The sequence below is a fragment of the Saccopteryx leptura genome, chromosome 5 (assembly GCF_036850995.1).
Source record: "Saccopteryx leptura isolate mSacLep1 chromosome 5, mSacLep1_pri_phased_curated, whole genome shotgun sequence".
Classification (NCBI taxonomy): domain Eukaryota; kingdom Metazoa; phylum Chordata; class Mammalia; order Chiroptera; family Emballonuridae; genus Saccopteryx; species Saccopteryx leptura.
In genome coordinates, this window is record NC_089507.1 from 189362043 (window position 1) to 189383196 (window position 21154).

At 41.6% G+C, this 21154-nt stretch overlaps 1 protein-coding gene across 2 annotated transcripts in view; it reads left to right on the forward strand.

Moving 5' to 3' along the window:
- PAK5 (p21 (RAC1) activated kinase 5) overlaps positions 1 to 21154 on the forward strand; it is a 278473-nt gene that overhangs the window by 66507 nt on the left and 190812 nt on the right. The window contains exon 1 of one of the 2 annotated variants that reach the window (XM_066387158.1): positions 4716 to 4766. The exons of the other annotated variant lie outside the window; for it this stretch is intronic. The gene's annotated coding sequence lies outside the window, so the exon portion shown is untranslated. Of the gene's footprint in view, positions 1 to 4715; positions 4767 to 21154 lie in introns of those variants that run through there. 2 annotated transcript variants of the gene reach the window in all.

The following is a 21154-nucleotide window of genomic DNA, read 5'->3' on the forward strand; positions in this document are numbered from 1 at the left end:
GGGGGTGGAGAAGCAAATGGGCGCTTCTCCTATGTGCCCTGGCCAGGAATCGAACCCGGGTCCCCCGGACACCAGGCCGACGCTCTACTGCTGAGCCAACCGGCCAGGGCCAGGGCACTTCTTTCATTGGTGGTCAATGAGAGGAGCACTGTATGTGGTGGCCCTCCAATGGTCTGAGGGACAGTGAACTGGCCCCCTGTGTAAAAAGTTTGGGGACCCCTGGTGTAGAGCAAAGCTGTTGGGCAAGTAAGTTTGTAAAGTGTGATTTTTTTTTTACCTCTGCTCTCTTTTATTGTTAAAAATTGCCACTGCCCAGGTATGTGATCTGTGAAACTGCTAATTACCTTCCTGTTTGGGAAGGGCCATTGTTATGCTAATATGTGCTGGAGGAGGGGTATTCACACCAAGAAATGTTTGTGAATGACAGAGGAAGAAGGAAGCCATTTTTGCAGAGAATGCAGCCAAGATGGAAGGGAAGAAAAGAGAAGCTAGTTTTGCAGAGTAAGAAGCTATGTTGCCAGATGGTGAACTAGAGGTGATGGAGACTAGTGGGGGCCTTTGATTCTAGGAAAACCGGGAGAAAGTCAGTGGCTTTGGGTGCCCTCAGTGGAAAGGGAAGTGTTTTCCTGCTGTGTGTTTCTTGCCCTCTGGTTGCAAGGCTAAAATAAAGGAATGGCCCACCAGTTTTTGGCTTCGCAGTGTCATTACTATCTGTCTGAATCTAACGGGAACCTGCACGTGCCTGGCCGTGATGGCCGTGACTACTGGACTTACAAAAGCCACTCAAAATTCAGTGCCCAATCCAGTAGCGTCATCTGTACCTAGAAGATGCTAATTCATGGGTCCCACCTACTGAGTCAGATTCTCTTGGGCTGGGTCCAGGAATGTGTGTTTTAACAAGCTCTCCCAGATAATTTGGTGAAGTCTAACGATCTTAGAGTTCTAACAAGTGGGAGGTGACAATCAGACAAGTAGCTGAAACACTTCTCCAAAAAGATAATCATGATCATCTGTTCACCCTGCCAAAAAAAAAAAAAATTGTTTCCCAAAATGCAAATGGTAAACACACTTATGTCTAAAATGTGATATAGAAATAGGTTCTTAAAAACATGAATGTGCTACAAAATAATTTCCTTAACACAGGGTGTTATCAGATGTTGAACGGTGAAAAGAGATAATAAAATCAAGAGGCAAAGCTAGATTGTGCAGCATTTTGCATAACTCCTGTACCCTTTAGATTTTTTTTTCCCTGGGTTTGTCTGTTATAGGAGACAGTGATAAGTGAACTCTTTCTCATTTGAATTTTTTTCTATAATGGATGCCTGCTTGCTTTTTCATTAAGAGTTCTTAGGAGCTAAGCAAATATTAAATTCACATGTAAGTCCTCAAGGGACTGGGTTGTGACTGGAGTCACAAAGGGTTTGGTCCTTTTTGGAAAACAGGTACAGAACTAACCATATTGATCCCTGGGACCGGGTTCCATGTTGGCAAAGGCTTTGCTGCCTACCTTTTCCTGAGGCATGGCCTCTAAGAAAAGATAGATCGGACGATTTATGGAGAAGGGTGCCGGTGGACTGAACTGAGACATTTTTATGTTTACCAGAGCAGGAGTTTCTCATGTCAGGATAGAACACATTTTGTTTTAATAAGATGCTATGTTCATTTTAGTTCCCCCCAATTCTGCGTGTGCTAAGCCCTGAATTGTAGCATTGGCCAATTTTTGTGGTGTAACTACTCTCACCATGGGGCAATTTTTTTTTTTTTTTGTATTTTTCTGAAGCTGGAAACGGGGAGAGACAGTCAGACAGACTCCCGCATGCGCCCGACCGGGATCCACCCGGCACGCCCACCAGGGGACGACGCTCTGCCCACCAGGGGGCGATGCTCTGCCCCTCCGGGGCGTCGCTCTGTTGTGACCAGAGCCACTCTAGCGCCTGGGGCAGAGGCCAAGGAGCCATCCCCAGCGCCCGGGCCATCTTTGCTCCAATGGAGCCTTGGCTGCGGGAGGGGAAGAGAGAGACAGAGAGGAAGGAGAGGGGGAGGGGTGGAGAAGCAGATGGGCACTTCTCCTGTGTACCCTGGCGGGGAATCGAACCCGGGACTTCTGCACGCCAGGCCGACACTCTACCACTGAGCCAACTGGCCAGGGCCTCCATGGGGCCAATTTTAAGCTACCAATGTGAGGTCACTGAGGTCACTGGAGTGGAGCTGGGACAGTTGGCGTCACCATTCCATGCCAGATCACACCAGCAGAGTCTCATGAGATTAAAGAAGGTAGGAATTGTGCTAACCTAGGTGAACATGGATCGGAGGGAGGAGTCATTGTTGATGCACACACTTGGCTTGTGGGGAGGAAGACAGATCTATTGGTCTTCAGTAGATGAGAAATATTTATGTGTCTGATCTTATTCTTTTCCACGTGACTGTGCTGGCCTCCAGTCTTGGGGAGCTATACAGTACAGGATTCTATGTTTGTGTTAATAAAGTAATGAGTTCACCACAAAGCATAAGGCTAGGAAGAACATTAAACATCAGGTTTGTGATAAATGACTTAGCAACATCTTTATTCCAAGCTAAGGCTGCCTCATGAGCAAAAAGACACCTGTGCACATTGTTCTCTATTGTCCTGAAAAGCTGCTGCATACATTGCTTTTGTAGGAGCACATAAAAGAGCCTGCAGTCCACAAAAGATTAGGAAGGAGCTTCCAGGAGCAGCATAACTTCTGAAGCAGAGTCCTCCTCCTGCAAGAATCCTGTTGTTAAAATATCAAGAACAGCAAATGTCTATATTTATTTTTGTAGAAACCTGAGTTCAGTGTTTGATCATTCTTTTCACCGTGAGGCTTTAGTGCCTAAACTACTAGGATGGGTTATGCACTATAAGATAATAAAGCATAGATGTATCTTATCTGGGGAACTATTTTAGTCATTACTACCTGGGTATTTAGAGAGGAGAGGAAGGGAATTCAAGTAAAAGTTTAAAAACAGACCAGCAGGAAGGAAATCAGTAAAATTGGGGGTGAATGTTCTTGGAAGACCTGGAATGTGGCAGGTTGGTTCATTAGTGCCTTTGTTAATTTACAGGGGTTTTTCAAATCAGGCTGTTTTATGAGGAAGAAAATGATGAGGCATTGGATTCAAATCCATGTTGAAATATGTCAAAATTTCCCAGTGAATCACAGAATCTCTTAACTCTGGTGTCTTTCTAAAAGAGCTTCCCAAACAAAATTAAAGAAGAAAACAGAGCTATAAAATTGTGTTAAAGACTGAGTTCAGCCTGACCAGGCGGTGGTGCAGTGGACAGAGCGTCAGACTGGGATGCAGAGGACCCAGGTTCGAGACCCCGAGGTTGCCAGCTTAAGCACAGGCTCATCTGGTTTGAGCAAAGCTCACCACCTTAGACCCAAGGTCACTGGCTCAAGCAAGGGGTTACTTGGTCTGCTGTAGCCCCACGGTCAAGGCACATATGAGAAAGCAATCAATGAACAACTAAGGTGTCGCAACGAAAAACTAATGATTGATGCTTCTCATCTCTCTTTGTTCCTGTCTGTCTGTCCCTATCTATCCCTCTCTCTAACTCTCTCTCTGTCTCTGGAAAAAAAAAAAAAGACTGAGTTCAGTGTAATCTGATAGAATACCTACAACAAAAAACCCTGTAATAGATTTGATTAAATTTCACTTTTATGTTTTCCTTTTTTGTCACCCATTTTATTTTCATCCTGTCTTGGATCAAGTAGGACAGTAGGTATAATAGTCACAAAAGATATTATGATACTTCAGCTTTAAGGAGTTAAGTTTAGGAAGAGTTGAAATAAGACTTCTTGACAGGATAAAAGGTATGAAATGTGTCTAGCAGGTTTTTTGATTTGCTTTCTATATTATCCTAACTTGGGTTCTCCCAGAGTCAGACCCCGAGAGAGGACTCCACTGAGAGTGTAAGTCCTGGGGAAAGGAAAGCCCTGGAGATACCTGGGCAAGTAGAAGTGAGGCCAGGAAGGGACAGAAGTCAATGAAGGATGCCTGACATGTGGTGGTGCAGTGGATAAAGCAACAACTCGGAACACTGAGGTCACTGGTTCCAAACCCTGGGCTTGCCCAGTCAAGGCACATACCAGAAGCACCTATTATAAGTTGATGCTTCCCACTCCTCCCCCCTTCTCTCTCTAGCCTCTCTCTAAAATCAATAAATAAAATCTTAAAAAATAAAAAAGACAGAGAGAAGTCAATGAAGGGTCTGTTATTGAGTGAGGTGCTCTTACGAGTGACTGGTGCTCAGTCCTGTGGGAAACTCTATGAAACTTACAGAGCACGCTCCTGAATTTTCCCATATGAGAGGCAAGAAAGCTGGTGTATTTATTTAACTCACTTTCTGCCTTTGCTAAATGCTGCCTTCAGGATCATTAACTATTTGACACTACTGCCGTGCTGGGCATTAGTGCCCAGTGTGTTCTTGGAGCCTGTAGGTGGAAAGGTTCAGATGTTCACAGCAAGGAGCCCTCACCACACAGAGACAGGACATCCTTAGTGCAGCACTGTCCAGAAAAGATTCATGGGAGTCACTCGTGTGTCATTTTATTTATTTTTATTTTTTTAAAGATTTATTTATTCATTTTAGAGAGAAGAGACTGAGAGAGAGAAGGGGGAGGAGCAGAAAGCATCAACTCCCATATGTGCCTTGACCAGGCAAGCCCAGGGTTTTGAACCGGCGACCTCAGCATTCCAAGTCCACACTTTATCCACTACGCAACCACGGCTCAGGCACTCATGTATGTCATTTTAAATTTTCAAGGAGCCACATTAGGTAAAGACTTGTGAAATTTTAATAATAACTATTTAAGCTAGTACTTGCAAAATTTTATCATTTCAGCATATAGACAGTGTATACATTGTTTTATTAACGAGGCCCTGGCCAGTGGCTCAGTGCATAGAGTGTCAGCCTGGCATATGGATGTCCAGGTTTGATTTCTGGCCAGAGCACACAGGAGAAGCAACCATCTGCTTCTCCACCCTTCCCCCCTGCCCCCTTCTTTCCCCATTTTCCTCCCACATCCAGTGGCTTCATTGGTTTGAGTGTGGCCCCAGGCACTGAGGATAGCTGGGTTGGTCTGAGTGCATAAGCCTCAGGCACTAAAAATAGCTTGGTACAAGAGCATCAGCCCAAGACGGGGTTGTGGGGTAGATCCTGGTTGGGGTACATGCAGGAGTCTATTTCACTATCTCCCCTCAAAAGAAATTGTTAATGAGATATGTTCCTTTTCTTTTGCCCCAAATCTTTGAAATCTGGTGTGCATTTACATTTAACAGCACATCTCACATCTCATTTCAAACTAGCCACTTTTTAAGTACTCAGTAGTCCCATGGGGTGAGGGGTACCTTACTGGGCTGTGCAGTTCTAGGAATATCCCTGTGTTTGACTTACTGTTTGCTGCATTTGGGGACCTGTGTCCCAACAATCAATTCCACCTGGTATGTCAATGAACCAAATACGTAGAATCAAATTTTGGCCCAAACAATGGTTTCTTTTCTCAACTATATTATGTTCCTCTGATTTCTCAGGACATAAAACTTGGGAGATGATGTCTGCTGCTTCTTTTACAGAAGAATTTTGATTATGATGTTTTGAAAACTTTAATAGTTTAGATGTCTTTGCATATGTATTTGCTGCTGCTTTTGTTAGTATATCAGAATAGGATTTTATTAGTACAATTAGGTCCTCATTCTCCTTTCTTTTTGAAATTGAGGCATAATTGACATAAAGATTAGTTTCAGGTATACACATAATGATTTGATACTTTTATATATCATACATCGTTACAATCTTTTCTTTGTAATGAGAACTTTTCAGCTCTACTTTCTGAGCAATTTTTAAACACACAGTATAGTATTATTAACTATAGTCACTGTGCTATATACTTTTTCTTTTTTCTTCACCCACCAAATATTTATTGAACACTTTTTGGGGGGGTCAGACACAATTATAGGCACTGTGGCCTTTCCGTGAAGGAGACGAAGGCTCTGCCTTGGTGGAGCTTACATTTTGGTAGAAAAGTCCAACAGTAAACAGAACACCATATAAATATTGTAAATTCCATGAAGAGTAGATTTTTTTGAATGAGTTTGTTGTTTTTGGAGCAGTTTTGGGTTCACAGCACATGTAAGAGGAAGGGACAGAGATGTCATATATACCCCCACACCTGCACCGTGTCCCCATTATCAACATCCCCTGCCGAGTGGTCCGTTTGTTGCGACAGATGAACCTGCATGGACACATCATGGTCACCCACAGTCCATAGTTCACCGTAGGAGAAACAGTATTTAGCAAATGTTTTGACACTGGGTCAAGCTTTCTCTTACTTTCTTCAACTGCCATGTGTAAAATTCGAATACCATATGTAAAAATAAATAAGTTGGATAGTGGTTATTTAAAATTCTCTTTTAAAAAATGGATCTCTCACTTTTTAGAACTTTTCACCTCAGGGTTCCTTTAATGATGGAGAGCCTTGATTGAGAGTCTTCCTTTGAACTAGTTTATCGGGGACTTTTTGGAATTTACCCATACCGTAGAATGAGTCACAGTAAGTTTGGTTAGAAGGATGTTTGCGTGGCCATATTTTGCATCCCTGGGTGCCTAATTTATGGACCATTCACACTTCCCACAGGCTGTCAGATGCATGGGTGAGTCACTGTGCCATCTTCTGGCATAAACTTTAAAGACCTTTGAAAAGTAGCTGCCAAGAAGGCAGGTCAAAGACTTTTCATTTCCATATTTCCAGTTGAATCCTACTAGGCAATTATTTGAATCACTAATGTGAACAAGGTTCTGATTTCTGTATTAATGAAGGTTGTCTTATTCAAAGGGTGAAATGTGAAGGCATTTAATAATTTACAGACTTGATGTTTTCAAAGCATAATTGTCTTTTGAGTCTTGAGACATTAAAGAAAAAATGTTAACTTAAAGCAAAGGCACTTGCAAAGTTTTTACTGCAGCAGATGGCATACACAGGGTATTTCTGGAGTTATAATATTTTGTGCTGGGAAAATTCTTTCAGTAGGATTTAACTGGATGAATATAATAGAGTGTTTTATTACATAATAATTGTCTCTAATGGGTATGGGTATTTCATTTGGCTATTGGAATTATGCTAATGTAAATGTAATTGAAAAGATGACATTTACTTCTGTAAGCATCTTTACCACATCAGATTGGGTCAGTTGATTCTGTCTCTGAGATCATATATTTTGTTTTCGCAGATTTAATTTTCTGGGATATATTACTTCTTAAAACTTCTTAAGCCAGGCCCTGGCCAGTTGGCTCAGTGGTAGAGCATCGGCCTGGCGTGCAGAAGTCCTGGGTTCGATTCCCGGCCAGGGCACACAGGAGAAGCGCCCATCTGCTTCTCCACCCTTCCCCCTCTCCTTCCTCTCTGTCTCTCTCTTCCCCTCCCGCAGCCAAGGCTCCATTGGAGCAAAGTTGGCCCGGGCGCTGAGGATGGCTCTGTGGCCTCTGCCTCAGGCGCTAAAATGGCCCTGGTTGCAACAGAGCAACGCCCCACATGGCAGAGCAACGCCCCAGATGGGCAGAGCATCGCCCCCTGGTGGGCATGCCGGGTGAATCCCAGTCAGGTGCATGCGGGAGTCTGTCTGACTGCCTCCCTGTTTCCAACTTCAGAAAAATACAAAAAAAAAAAAAAAAAGTTCAAAAAAAACAAAAAAAACAAAAAACTTCTTAAGCCGTTTCTCAGTAGACGAAGGTGGTTATTCAGTGTCTTTTTATATATCTGAGTTCTTAATTTTTTCAATACAAATAGCATAGAAACTGTTGCTGGCTATCTTAATCAAAACGGAAGTTATTGGAAACGTCGTGGGACCAAGAGAATTGATAGAAGTCTTGAGCTTCAGGCTTTGTGAACAGGCAGGAGCCAAGGACATTTTAGGGGCACCTTAGGTTAGTTGGGGTCCCTAGAAGCAGAGCCTGAAATGGAAATTCTTGTGCAGATGACTTACTGAGAGAATGTTCCCTGAAGGAGGTGGTAAGGGAACGAGAGTACAGGATAGGGCAGGAGAAGAGTCAAGCAAAAATAAGGTTTCAGGTGAAGTTTAGCCTCAGCTTAATTCCATAGGGAGTTCTGCAGCTTAAATATCATAAGAGAGTTGTTCCACCTTCAGACAAAGGGCCGGGCCTTTATGCTCTTGTATCAGTCAGTCATTGGGTATGGGCTGCCTTTGGATGAAGGATAGCCTCCTCATTACGGATGTCCTACTGCAGTGGCTCTCTGGAGAAGGAGGTTACCAGGTTTATAGCATTTGCCAATTCCCTGGTGTAAATACTCCCATCATGGCCTCTTTCAAGCTACCAGTGTGAAATGACTAGATGTGGAATTGGGAAGAAACTTCACAATAAGCTCCTATGAGCTAGCAGGAGTTGGTTCTAGGAAATCACTGCTCTCAGGCATCTCCTGGAAAGGGGGTTCCTATCTGTTGAGGGCAGTTCTTTGGAAAAAGGGTAACCAGTAAACTTTTTCAGCCAAAACTCAGAGCAACTGTGAGTAGGTACACTGGCTCATGAACAAAGATCTGGAGAATATCTACTAGAGGCTGATGTGACATGGAGAACATGGTGAACACACAGTAGGACCAGGACTGTCAGCAGGCAGGCTATTGCTGCTATGGCCACCAGTAAATGCCATTGCATCACTCAAAATGCAGAGTCCTTGAAAAGTATAAGTTGATCCTCCCTACTGTACATGCCCCCCTCTGGCTGTACCAGGAAGGTATGAAGAAAGATTTAGTCCATTTTGTTTCAGTAGCACAAAGGAAGCACTAACTCTGCCAAGACCACACAAGATTGAGAGGAGTTGTCATGCCCACAAAGGACCCTGGGAAACTCTTGCTTATGGGAAGTGGAGACTACATAGCATTGTTGACAAAAGAACTTAGAAGTTGGCAGAACTGTAACAAAAGGAACTAACATTTATTGAGTATTTTGTTAACTTAATGCCAATAGTTATTTTCCAGTAACTGTTTTAGCTACTCACTATACTGTGGCAGAAACTGTTGGTTGCCTCCTCACTAACTTGTCTCTCAGACTTCCTCCTTGGTGGCAGAATCTGACTACCATTAAAGAAGCTAAAAAATGCAGATGTCAGTTTTCCCAGCATCCTTTGCACATAGGGCATAGATACATGAACTAATTCGGATCAGTGGGTCATGAGGGGAGGTCTTTGGGAAGGTAAGTCTTCTGGGAAAGTGTTAACCTTTCTTCTAAAAACAGACACACATAAAGGACAACCCCAACACCTTTCCTTCCTGCTCTGAATGAAGTCATGTCAGAGCATGATGCTTGGGGCTGTGGTAGCCATTTTGTAATAATGAGAGGAAAGCCAGAAAAATCACAGGAAAGCTGACTTGCAGCCCTGACGTTGTCCAGATGAACTCTGAGACCACCGACTTGTAGTGTCAGTGTTACATGAGACCTTGAACATTTCTCTTATTGATTCACCTTTGTTATGGGGGTTGAGTTATTTGATATGCTTATATTATTTATTGTTACAATATTCTGTAAGGGGTATATTCTCACTTTTATTTCACATGTAGAGAAAGTAAGGCAAAATTATTAAGTAATTTGACAAAAATTCAGACTTTTTGGTCTGATTGTAGAGGCTGAGCTCTTTCTCCATACCCAACTGCTTTCTTAAATATTAGCATTTCCCATTGTAGATGTTCTGTATGATACAGATCTCACAGTTCTTACTCTTGCTTTGTCTCCATTGACATTTTCTTTGGTTACCACCATGAAACCTGAGTTATCCAGGAGTTAGTCTTGTAGCACTATCAGGCTGAACATGAGGATCACATCGCTTTAAGAACAAAACTACCCCTGACAATAAAGAAGCAACCTCTGAATATCAGATTGCATTAGAAGGGCTCCAAACAAGAGCATGGGCAGTCACTTCCTCCTCAGCTCAGATCAGCTGGTGTCCAGGCAAGAGACATGCTAATTCACAGAAGAGAGTTTCAGGCTTTAGAGCGAGGAGGCCTTCACAGTTCTGTATTTCTCAGAAGCCATGGTTAAAATGAGGAAGGATAGTTACTTGGTGTCAAAGCTCTCACTTTTATAGAAAACGTAATACATCAGAATGGTAAACTATTCAATCAATCCAGCAATCAGAAACCTTTCTGTACCTGAGCACTAATGCCATAACTGCTGCCCTCTCTTCTTTGATTTTTGCTCTTGGTTATGTCTTCATTGCAGACTTAAAAATGTCCCTTTCCCTTTCCGTGGTAGTCCAGATTATGTAGGTGGGAACCAGGGCAGCACTTACTCGCTCTGAGCACAAACCCAAATGTAGCATTAAGAAAATTTAGATAACGTATTGGTGATGACAGTTGCTAGCACAAAAATGAAAAGTCATTGGAGAAGCATCGTCAGAGATGGGACTGCAACATCTGTGGCTAGAACCCAAGTGACACAGAGAAGGTATTCAAAGGCTGATATGAAATCAGGTGCTCACTCTCATGCCAGCTGATAGTTGAGTACCCCCTCCTACCCTGCACCCCCTAAGATTATGACTTGACTACTTTGTTATCACATCCACTTTTTCTGCCTTCAGGAAATTTGGTCAGAATCTAACTTTTCCTAAGTCCCTTTTGGTCCATTTGACTTGAATGTATGGTGGGATTAAACTGAGACAATATTCTGAGATTTGACTTGAAATTTTCCTTGATGACTTTATGTTGCATCCCACATGAGTGATTGGTGGATGGAAAAGATGACAGACTGTGAGCATATCTGTTTTCTAGGCATTATACTAGGTGGACCAGGATAGGGGGACCCTAAAAAACTCAGGGCTTTCCTCTTTTGGTTATGCAAGTGGAAAATCTAGTATAGTCATCAGTCCTGTATATTCTTTTAGTAGGTGAGCAAACTGGTACAGAGACATTAAGTGACCTGTCCAGGGGCACCTTATGGCCCAAGGTTTACAGTTGCAATACAAATAAATAATAAATGATTAATAAATGAAAGAATAACTCCACAACTATAAACCTACTTTTGCCAATCCCTTACATTGCCTTGTCTGTCATTCATCAATATAGACCTGCCCTCCAATGATACATTATGCTCAAATAATATGGCATTTCTCTGATTATTATAAGTATTACCCTCTAGTGGTCAGCAAACTTACTAGTCCACAAATCCAAATATCAACAGTACAATGATTGAAATTTTTTTTGAGAGCCAAATTTTTTAAACTTAAACTATATAGGTAGGTATATTCCTTATCGAGGTAGCGCCTGCATGTGGTATTTTGTGGAAGAGCCACACTCAAGGGGCCAAAGAGCCACATGTGACTCGTGAGCCACAGTTTGCCAACCAGGGCCTTAGGGCTACCTATAGAATAAGAAAACAAAGGCAAGTTTTCTTGAGTGGGGTGTTTCACTTTTATAAATTATACAGTGTAATCATCATACTTGATTCTTTGCTTTCCCATTGTAACAGTAGGTTATTGCTGTGTAACACACTGTACCTCAAAATGTAATGATTCTAAACAGCCAGCATTTATTTAGCTCATTGGTCTGTGGGTTGTCAGGAAGCCATGCAGACCTAGCTTGTTTTCAGCTGTTTGGCTCTTGTGTGTGTGAGGTCAGCTGGAGATTAGCTGGCTTGAGGATACCCTCTGCTGGGATGTTGGGATGACTTGGATCTCTTTTTATATTGTTTCTTATATTCCAGAAGGCTGGTCAGCCTGTTCTTGTGTGGGTGGCAGAATTTCCGGAGAGAGTGAAAGCTACAAGGTTTTTAGAAACCCAACCTCAGAACTAGCCCAGTGTCACGTCTAGCCCATTCAGTTAGCCAAATCAAGTCATAGATTCAAGCCAGATGATGGGGAAACAGACTCCACCTCCTGATGGGAGGAGCAGCAAGGTCATTGAAAAGGGCTTGGGTATAGGGAGGGATGGAAGATTCGTGGTGATTTTTACAGTTCTCCATAAGCTGATTCCCTATGTTGAATCTGTCAGCAATTCTTATCTGTTCTGTGGCTAAAATATTTTAAAAATTTATCTAGTTCTCACTACCACTAATCTAAGCCATTATGTCACCAGGTCAGCTATAGCAACTCCCTAACTTATCTACCTAAATCTATTCCTTGTCATCTCTAATCTGTTCCCTACATAATAGGTATGGTGATACCTATTATGAATGATAGAAATTAACTCTAAATTGTCACTACTCATTCTTAGAATAATCTATACTCTTTTTCCATGCCTGAGATGTCCCACAGTGATCTGACTTCTGCCCAGCATCTGCCTTACCTGCTTTCTATGAAGTTCCAGAACCTCTCAAATTCACTTTGTCTCAGGGACTTTGTAATTGTTGGACCCTCTCCTTGGTATATTCTTTCTTCAACTTTTCATATTATTTATTTCTTCACATACAACCACATCTTGTAGAGGGTTCTTCCATAACTACCTATGTCAAGTTCAACTCTACCTTCTTATCATTGCTTTGTGTACTTCCTTAATAACACTGGTATTTTTTTTTCTTCTTTTCCAAGTAGAGAAGGGGAGATAAAGAGACAGACTGCCTCATGTGCCTGGACCGGGATTCACCCAGCATCCCCTGTCTGGGGCTGATGCTCTGCCCATCTGGGGCCATGCTTGCAACTGAGCTATTTTTAGTGCCTGAGGCAGAGGCTTAATGGAGCTATCCTCAGTGCCCAGAGCTGATGCACTTGAACCAATTGAGCCATGGCTGTGGGAGAAGAATAGAGAGAAAGAGCGAGAGCGAGAGAGAGAAGGGGAGGGGGAGGGGTAAGAAGCAGGGGGTCACTCTCCTGTATGCCCTGGCCCAGAATTGAACCTGGGACATCAACATGTTGGGCTGATGCTCTACCACTAAACCAACTGGCCAGGGCTTAATAATACTGTTTGGTTTATTAATTTACAGGTTTATTGCCTATGTCTTCCACCAGAATGTGCACTTTATAAAGTAAAAGACAGTGTCTGGTTATGCACAGCATTGTATATAGTAGTCACTTAATAAATGTTTGTTGATCTCCTGCAGAGCAGACTCCTACATAAAATTTTTACTAGATAACAAAACTGAGGAATGCTTATGACCATTTTCTTAAAATGTGCTTATTTTCCATATTTTTATGGTCATATAGTCAGTTACACATTGTAAATATTGATCTTTTATTATGAAAATGGAATCAGGATGATCCAAAAACTTAAAAGTAGATGCATCTGATGCTTCATATATTGTGATATTTACAAAAGAACTGTATGAGCATGTTGCTTTTATAAAAAAAAAAAAAAGTATATTGAATTTACTGAGGTGACATTGGTTAATAAAATTATACAGGTTTCAGGTGCACAACTTTATCATCATCATCTGTATATTGCATTGTGTGTTCACCACCCCATTGAAGTCTCTCTTCATCACCATCTATCCTCCCTACCCTCCATCATCTCCCCCACCCTCCTCCCCTCCTGTAACCCCCACCCTGTTGTCTGTGTCTATTAGTTTTTTTTTAAGCAAAGAAAAAGAAAAACTTATAGAAAGGGGCCTTTGCCGGATAAAGGCCTCAGGACTCAGAGCTTCATCTCCCAAAAGAAGAGAGCTCTCTGAAATTGAATTTTATTCATGCTTGAGAGAGAAATGAAATCTCTCCATCATGAAAAATGGGTATCAGGTGCTTTTGATTTCCTTGTATCAGCTGTTAATAGGAAGAGATGAGAGAAGCAAGCTAATGAAGAAGCCAGGCGTTTCATAGGCAGTTGTATTGTAGCAAGCTCTAAGATTGTTAATTAAATGATGGCCTTGGGAAATACATCAGGAGAGGGAGAAATGGAGGAGGAAGTGGTATATTGCAAAGCCTCTCCCTAGATGGATAACATCTAAACATGTTTATGCTTAAAATGTTTTGAGTCATGACAACTAGATTTTGAACAGGAGACATCCGGTGTTTTGAAGATGCTAAAGGACCTTTTCCGGTACAGGTCCTCTATACATCAGTAACGATTTGTATCTACATTAGTAATTATATCATCACTTTGGATGAATGGTTTAGAAACATATTGCGATGCATGTTTGTAATTTGGAAGGGCTGCTCAATAGCTGCAGTATCTTTCCCTTTTATTTCACTTTTTTATTGAATTAATGGGGATGACACTGGTTAATATAATTATATAGGTTTCAGGTGTACAATTCTATAATACATCATCTGCTTATGGTATTGTGTGTTCACTACCCCAAGTCGAGTCTCCTATCATGCAGTACCTTTTCTATATGGGAGAACTCCCTCTTTTCAGAGTTTGTAGAAGCCAGCGAAACTTGATGCTCAGTTTCCCAGCCTCCTTTGCAGCTAGAGCACAGGCTTGTGACATGGGCTTGGGTAATCAGATAAACATACCTAGACCAGTGGTAGTCAACGGGGTTCCTACTGCCCACTAGTGGGCATTCCAGCTTTCATGGTGGGCAGTAGTGGAGCAACCAAAGTATAAATAAAAAGATAGAGCCTGACCTGTGGTGGCACAGTGGATAAAGCGTTGACCTGGAAATGCTGAGGTCGCTGGTTCGAAACCCTGGGCTTGCCTGGTCAAGGCACATATGGGAGTTGATGCTTCCAGCTCCTCCCCCCTTCTCTCTCTCTCTGTCTCTCTCTCCTCTCTCTCCCTCTCTCTCTCTCTCTCTCCTCTCTAAAAATGAATAAATAAAATTAAAAAAATAAAAAGATAGATTTAACTATAGTAAGTTATTTTATAAAAATTTATTCTGCCAAACTTAGCAAAAATCTGACATAAAGTACTTGGTAAGTAATTATTATTATATGCTTTAACTTGCTGTAACTCTACTTTATAAATTTTATAAAGTAAAGTTACTTCCCTACTTTATAAATCACCATTACTGTGGAACCGGTGGGCGGTTAGAAAATTTTACTACTAACAGAGATACAAAAGTGGGTGGTAGGTATAAAAATGTTGACTACCCCTGCCCTAGACTATGATGTAAAGAAGTGGAACAGGAAAATGAAACAATGAATTTGTTTCATTGGTAGACCTAGGTATTATGAATTGGAGTCTTAGGGCCAGAAGAAACTCTGACCTGTGCCGATGGTGGTGGCTTTTCAAGCTATGTGACAACACATGTATGTTCTCATGGACAGATTGGGGTGGAATTCTAGTCATGGTTCATATTATCCTCCTTTGCCCTTTGTCTCTCCCTGGTTCTTTCTTCAGGCTTCCCAGCAGTGCTGTGAGTTACCTACCACCCTTTCGATCAATTCTTTTACTCTTCAGTAAAACAGGGTCACTTTTTGTTGCTTACAGCTAAGAACCATGACTCACTCACTCCCATGGAAAATGTTAGCCATGCAATAAGTAATTCTCATTCCTCAACAATATAGAGTGCCTTATATGATTAACATAATCATATGTTAATGTTGTTCAGCACTATGCAAACAATGAGATTCTTATTTAGGAGGATTTAAAAGTTTTGTTACAGTGGTTTCCCAATCATTTTTATTAAAATTATAACTAATTTTTGAATTAGATTCTCCTTAGTCAATGTTATGCTTCACTCTTTTTTTTCACTCTTTTTTAAAAAGATGTCACATTTTTTAATATACAGTTTTATTAAACAGAATTAGTCTATTTAACAATTTTCTACTGAGCATGATCTGAGAGGTAACAGGAAGTCAAACAATTGCTGCCATTACCAAGAGAGTAATTCCCTCTGATAGGAAGTGTGGGCAGAAACGCATAAGCGTTCATGTATTAAATAGTTGGAGATCTGTGTAGCTCAACATTTACTTGTTTATTGAAAATATTTTATTGGATACTTGCTAAAAGCCAGGAACCATAAAGCACCAGAGAGTCAGAACTGAATAATGCTTGGGTAATTCTTCTTTTAGAAATACAGCTCTCTAGAGCTTATATTCAGGCAGTGTTACCCCAAGGATGGTCCATGGACCTGTGCCATTTGCAAACTGTCTGTTACTGGTGAACAATGGATTAAGGAACTTGTGCCAGAACACCTATCATTCATCATACTGTTTAGTCTAGCGGATGTTACTCTAGTATAAGGGTTGCTGTTTTTTTTTTTCTAAGAAAGTGACTTGATTTACATCCCTGTGCAAGTTCCTAATCATGTCCCAGTCATAAATAGTTTGTGTGGTTTGTGTTACTGGGTACTTTGAGGAGCAGTAATTTTTTTTTTTTTTTTTTTTTTTTGTATTTTTCTGAAGCTGGAAACGGGGAGAGACAGTCAGACAGACTCCCACATGCGCCCGACCGGGATCCACCTGGCACACCCACCAGGGGCGACGCTCTGTCCACCAGGGGGCGATGCTCTGCCCACCAGGGGGCGATGCTCTGCCCCTCCCAGGCGTCGCTCTGCCGCGACCAGAGCCACTCTACCGCCTGGGGCAGAGGCCAAGGATCCATCCCCAGCGCCCAGGCCATCTTTGCTCCAATGGAGCCTCAGCTGCGGGAGGGGAAGAGAGAGACAGAGAGGAAGGAGGGGGTGGGGGTGGAGAAGCAAATGGGCGCTTCTCCTATGTGCCCTGGCCGGGAATCGAACCCCGGTCCCCCGCACGCACGCCAGGCCGACGCTCTACCACTGAGCCAACCGGCCAGGGCAAGGAGCAGTAATTTAAAAAGGCAGGAAATAACAGGAGTTGACATCAACCTTTGGCACAGCAAAATATGGCTTCACAGTAACATTCATTTCAAAACAAACATTTAAATTAAAAATTATTTTAGAGCCATCATTTATTACCTTCTTTCCATAAAGTGACCCCTGGAGAGGTGTTAGTATATACAGAACACAGTTCTAAATTTTGTCAGCTTTACAAAAACATCCAAGATAATGGTGGTGATTAGGATTTTTCAGCCAAATAAGTGGGAAGAGACATAAAAACAATTGTATACATTCAAATACCAGGTATGGTCAAATGCTCTGAAGTGCTTTTGATAAGAATTATAACCCATTAGAAAGCTCTGTCTTTACAGTTTTTAAAATAAATACTCGATATGTTGATTGTTATATTTTTATCTCAGTTTTGATATGTGTGAGTTAATAACTCTCAATAAATCTTTAAAACACCATTTTCTCCTGGCTAAAGGAGAATTAGGGCATATTTATAGATAAAAAGAATGATAATGATAGTAATAATAATAAGAGGTTGGCATTTTGGTAATAAGAGGTTGGCATTTTGGTAAATAGCTAAGGGGTTATTTCTGATTTTTTTAAAAATCATTCATTCAAATAAAGCACCAGATATGAAAAGTAAAGATGTTTTTGATCACAGTTAAACAAGAGACAGGCAAAACTAACCCGCAGAATTGGAGGACAAAAGAGTGGGTATATTCGAAGGACATTGGAAGGCAGAGAAACTTCTGAGGCAGCCTAGACCTAGGCTGTCCAATATGGCAGCTACAGGTCACTGTGACTATTTAAATGTAAATTAGTTAAAATAAATACAATTAAAAATTAAGTTGTTCTGTTTTATTAGCCACATTTGACGTGCCCAGTGACACTGTGGCTAATATATTGGGCAGTGTGTATTATATTTATTTTTGGAAACTGTCCATCATGGCAGAAAGTCCTGTTGGTCATTGCTACAATATATTCGATAATGACCTGGGTTGCGACTGGGTGTACGGATATGTCAATATTCATTGAATTGTACACTTAAAATTTGTGTACTTTCTCATAGTAGTAGGTTATTTGTCTATTTGAAATGTATATAAAGAAAAAAATTAGGTATTTGGTCCTGTTGGCTTTTTCTCTTCAGCTAAAAGGAAATCTGTGTCTTCTTTGGACTCCAGGAAGTCTGGGCAGGGACCTAGTTGACATGAAGAAGATGCATTCCAAAACCTGTATGGCGGCCATGGCAGAGTTGGCCCTCCATGGGGCGGGTGTCAAAGGGGGTGGGAAGGGCAGGGCTGAGGCCGCTGCCTCAGGTCCACCAGCCAAAGGGCGAGTGCTGGCGACACCAATAAAGAATAGCGTCAGTCTTCGGGAAGTCATTACCAGAGCAGGGAAGACCTATTCTCTCCGTGGGAGAGCGGAAAGTTTGGAAACACTTTTTATTAACGTTGGACTTGCTCTATTCGTTTAAAAACCTTGCGCCTGCTTAACGCAGGTGACCTCTTTATTACTGATTTCTGGGGTAGGGCTGGAAAGTGGGATCTGGGGCAAAACTAGTGCAAAAACAATACATGCTATTAAATAGATTCACAACTTTTTTCTTGTGGTTTTTACATTATTTCCCCTTCTTTTTTTTTCTTTTCTTTTTTTTTAATGCTTTGAGGATTTCAGCAGAGTTAACTCACTTTTCAGTCTTAATTTATTCAAGGTCTATTATACACAATGCGGCCCAGGGACCAGCGGCACTGATTTCCCCGGGAGCTTGTTATCGGGCCCACCACAGACCCACAAAGCCAGAACCTGCATTTCAGGAGACTCGTGTGCACAATGCAGTTAGAGAAGCATTGGTGTAGAAGTCTAAACTTACAGACGTAGGTAACAGAGAGCACCGGTAATACTGCCTAACTGCCCTAATTAATTAGGTCGCTTACTTTGTAGCCCATTAGCCAAGATGAATTATAGATCTTAATTGACCGTCTATTGTCTGCTGAATGTAACAGCTGTAGAAGGTTGTTCTAGAAACCAAGTCCCCAGTGTTGAAGTCCATTTTCTTGCAACAGGCATGTGGGATGTCAAATGTATTTTATATATTGAAAGCAAAAATTGCTTTTTGATGTGATGTCACTCAGAGTGAAAAATGACATATAAAAAGATAAGTGTACCATTTTAAGCCTTTGACTGAGGCAATGGTAATTTAATAAGGTGGCAATTTAATAAGAACTTAGTACTGACAGCTTTCAATTAATCTCTGAAAGAAGATAAAAAATGATTAGCCCCGAAGGTCAGATAATTAATATTACGTATAGTTAGCTGTGTAAGTTATGTCCTGCTTACTTTTGACTGGGGGTGACTTCATTTTAAATCAGATACTGAGAACATACTCTGATAACCCAATTTGCAAGGAGCTAAGGACCTGTCTAGTTTCCTCTTTAGCGCCATCAACCTGCTGTTGAAACTTCTTCAGCAGCTCACACCGTAGGCAGATAAATTGTGCATTCCCCATGGGGCCTCTCAGAATAGCCGAAGTCAGCCGATTCTGCTCAAATCACAGGAGCGCAGAAAGCAAAAATTGATATTGAGAGTTAGGTGGGAAAGAACTAATGCTGAGTGCCACAGGCATGCCAACCATTAAAAGCAAAGGCGAGATGGAGGTAACTTTGAGTTTGCTTGGAACGTCATTCAAGATGGTCATTCCATCACACTAACTTGTACATGTGAAAGCGTTCTGCTGTGATGTGGTCTGTGATCAGGATAGTCAAAGTGCTCTGCCAGTCTTCTGTTTAGTCCTACTTCTACCTATGTACCTGCCTAGACACCCAGCAGGAAGTTGATGATTCCTCCTCCCCCCCAAAAAACCTCTTAATTTGTTAGTATTTTAATTGTTTTATTCTTTCACTGGACGTATCTTAAATGTCTGTGAAGAATTGTTAACTGGGGATGTCAATATAACTAGAGAAGCCCTCAATTTCAATGAGATATATATATATATAATTATAGATCTATATCTATATCTATCTATATCTATATCTATCTATCTATCTATCTATCTATCTATCTATCTATCTATGGTCTAGCTCTTATGTAAGGGACACTGGCTAATTTTGCAGTTTGAATGAGCTAAAAGCAAAATTATTTTTTTAGGAAAAAGCCATATTGCTTTCTCATGGCCATATTGCTTTCTCGTGTTTGTATTTCTATTTAATAAATTCTACTGTTTTAGGGCATCTAAAGATGTATGTATTAAATTCCTGTGAGTGCTGTAACCAATTACTACAGGCTTGGTGGCTGAAAACAGTAGACGCCTGTTTTCTCACCGTTCGGAAGTCCGGGAGTCCGAAATCAGTATCTAGGGGCTGAAATTACAGTGTTGGCCGGGGCGCACTCCCTCCTGGGGCTCGAGGTGAGGATCTGTTCCCTACCTCTTCCAGCTTCTGACAGCCACCAGCATCCCCTGACAGCTGCCTGCATCACCCAGTCTTCTAGGCCAGCATCTTCAACTCTCTTCACACCACCTTCTCCTCTGTTTACTCTTCCCTGTCACCCTCTTCATAAGGACACATGTCATGGCATTTAGAGCCCATCTGGCTAATTCAGGATAACTTCCACATCTCAATATCTTTAACTTAATCACATCTGCAAAGTTTTGCCAGAAAAGGTAATAATCACAAGTTCCAGGAATTAGGATGTGACTATCTTTGGGGGGAGGGCATTTCTCAGCCTACCACAGCAGGAATTAGGGCATTCCCTTCAAATTGTTGTTTATTCTGTAAAAAGAGATATTGTGCCCAGCACATTGTTGTTCCACTAAGGATCATGGACCTTACCCACCATCAAGTGTTACTAATAATTAATGGAGAATCTGATGAACACGGAAGCACAATTCCAGCATCCCAACATCTGTCTCCAGAGGGGCGTGAACCTCTGATGCAATTTCTTAACTCTCCCATTTTTGCCCTGGAACGCATGTTGGCTTAGTAGTAACCGACAGATGCTCATTAAAGGTGTGACACAAGTTTGTTCAGGTGAAGCCATTTAGATTGAAGGCTTCTCATTTTTTTTATACTTTGTTAGTCGCACAGGTAGAGAGCCTGCCTGTTCATTCCCAGCTAGCTGTATCCCGTCAATCCATAAATTCCAGGGGAACTGTATGAAGCCATCAAAGCAGACCAGGAATAACCTGCAAATCCTTAGGTGAGAAGTACCTGGGTTATCTTCCTGCTGTGACCCCCCCCCCCCCATCACAGGGTCTCTAGGAAGGTCTGGTCTTGTCAAGGTCAACACTTCCTCAGGTACACCCTGGACAGGGAGGGAGCAAGGAAGTGATAGACCAGGGGTTAATTCTTTGTCCCACAAGTGAATTATATTTTAGATTTGGAAGAACATTCTTTTTGACTATATCAGATATTGGTGACACTTTTGAAACCTTACTGTTTAGAAACACACACATAAATAAATCCAGAAAATTTATTGTTTAGCCCATCCTGAAATGACTTTGTGTGT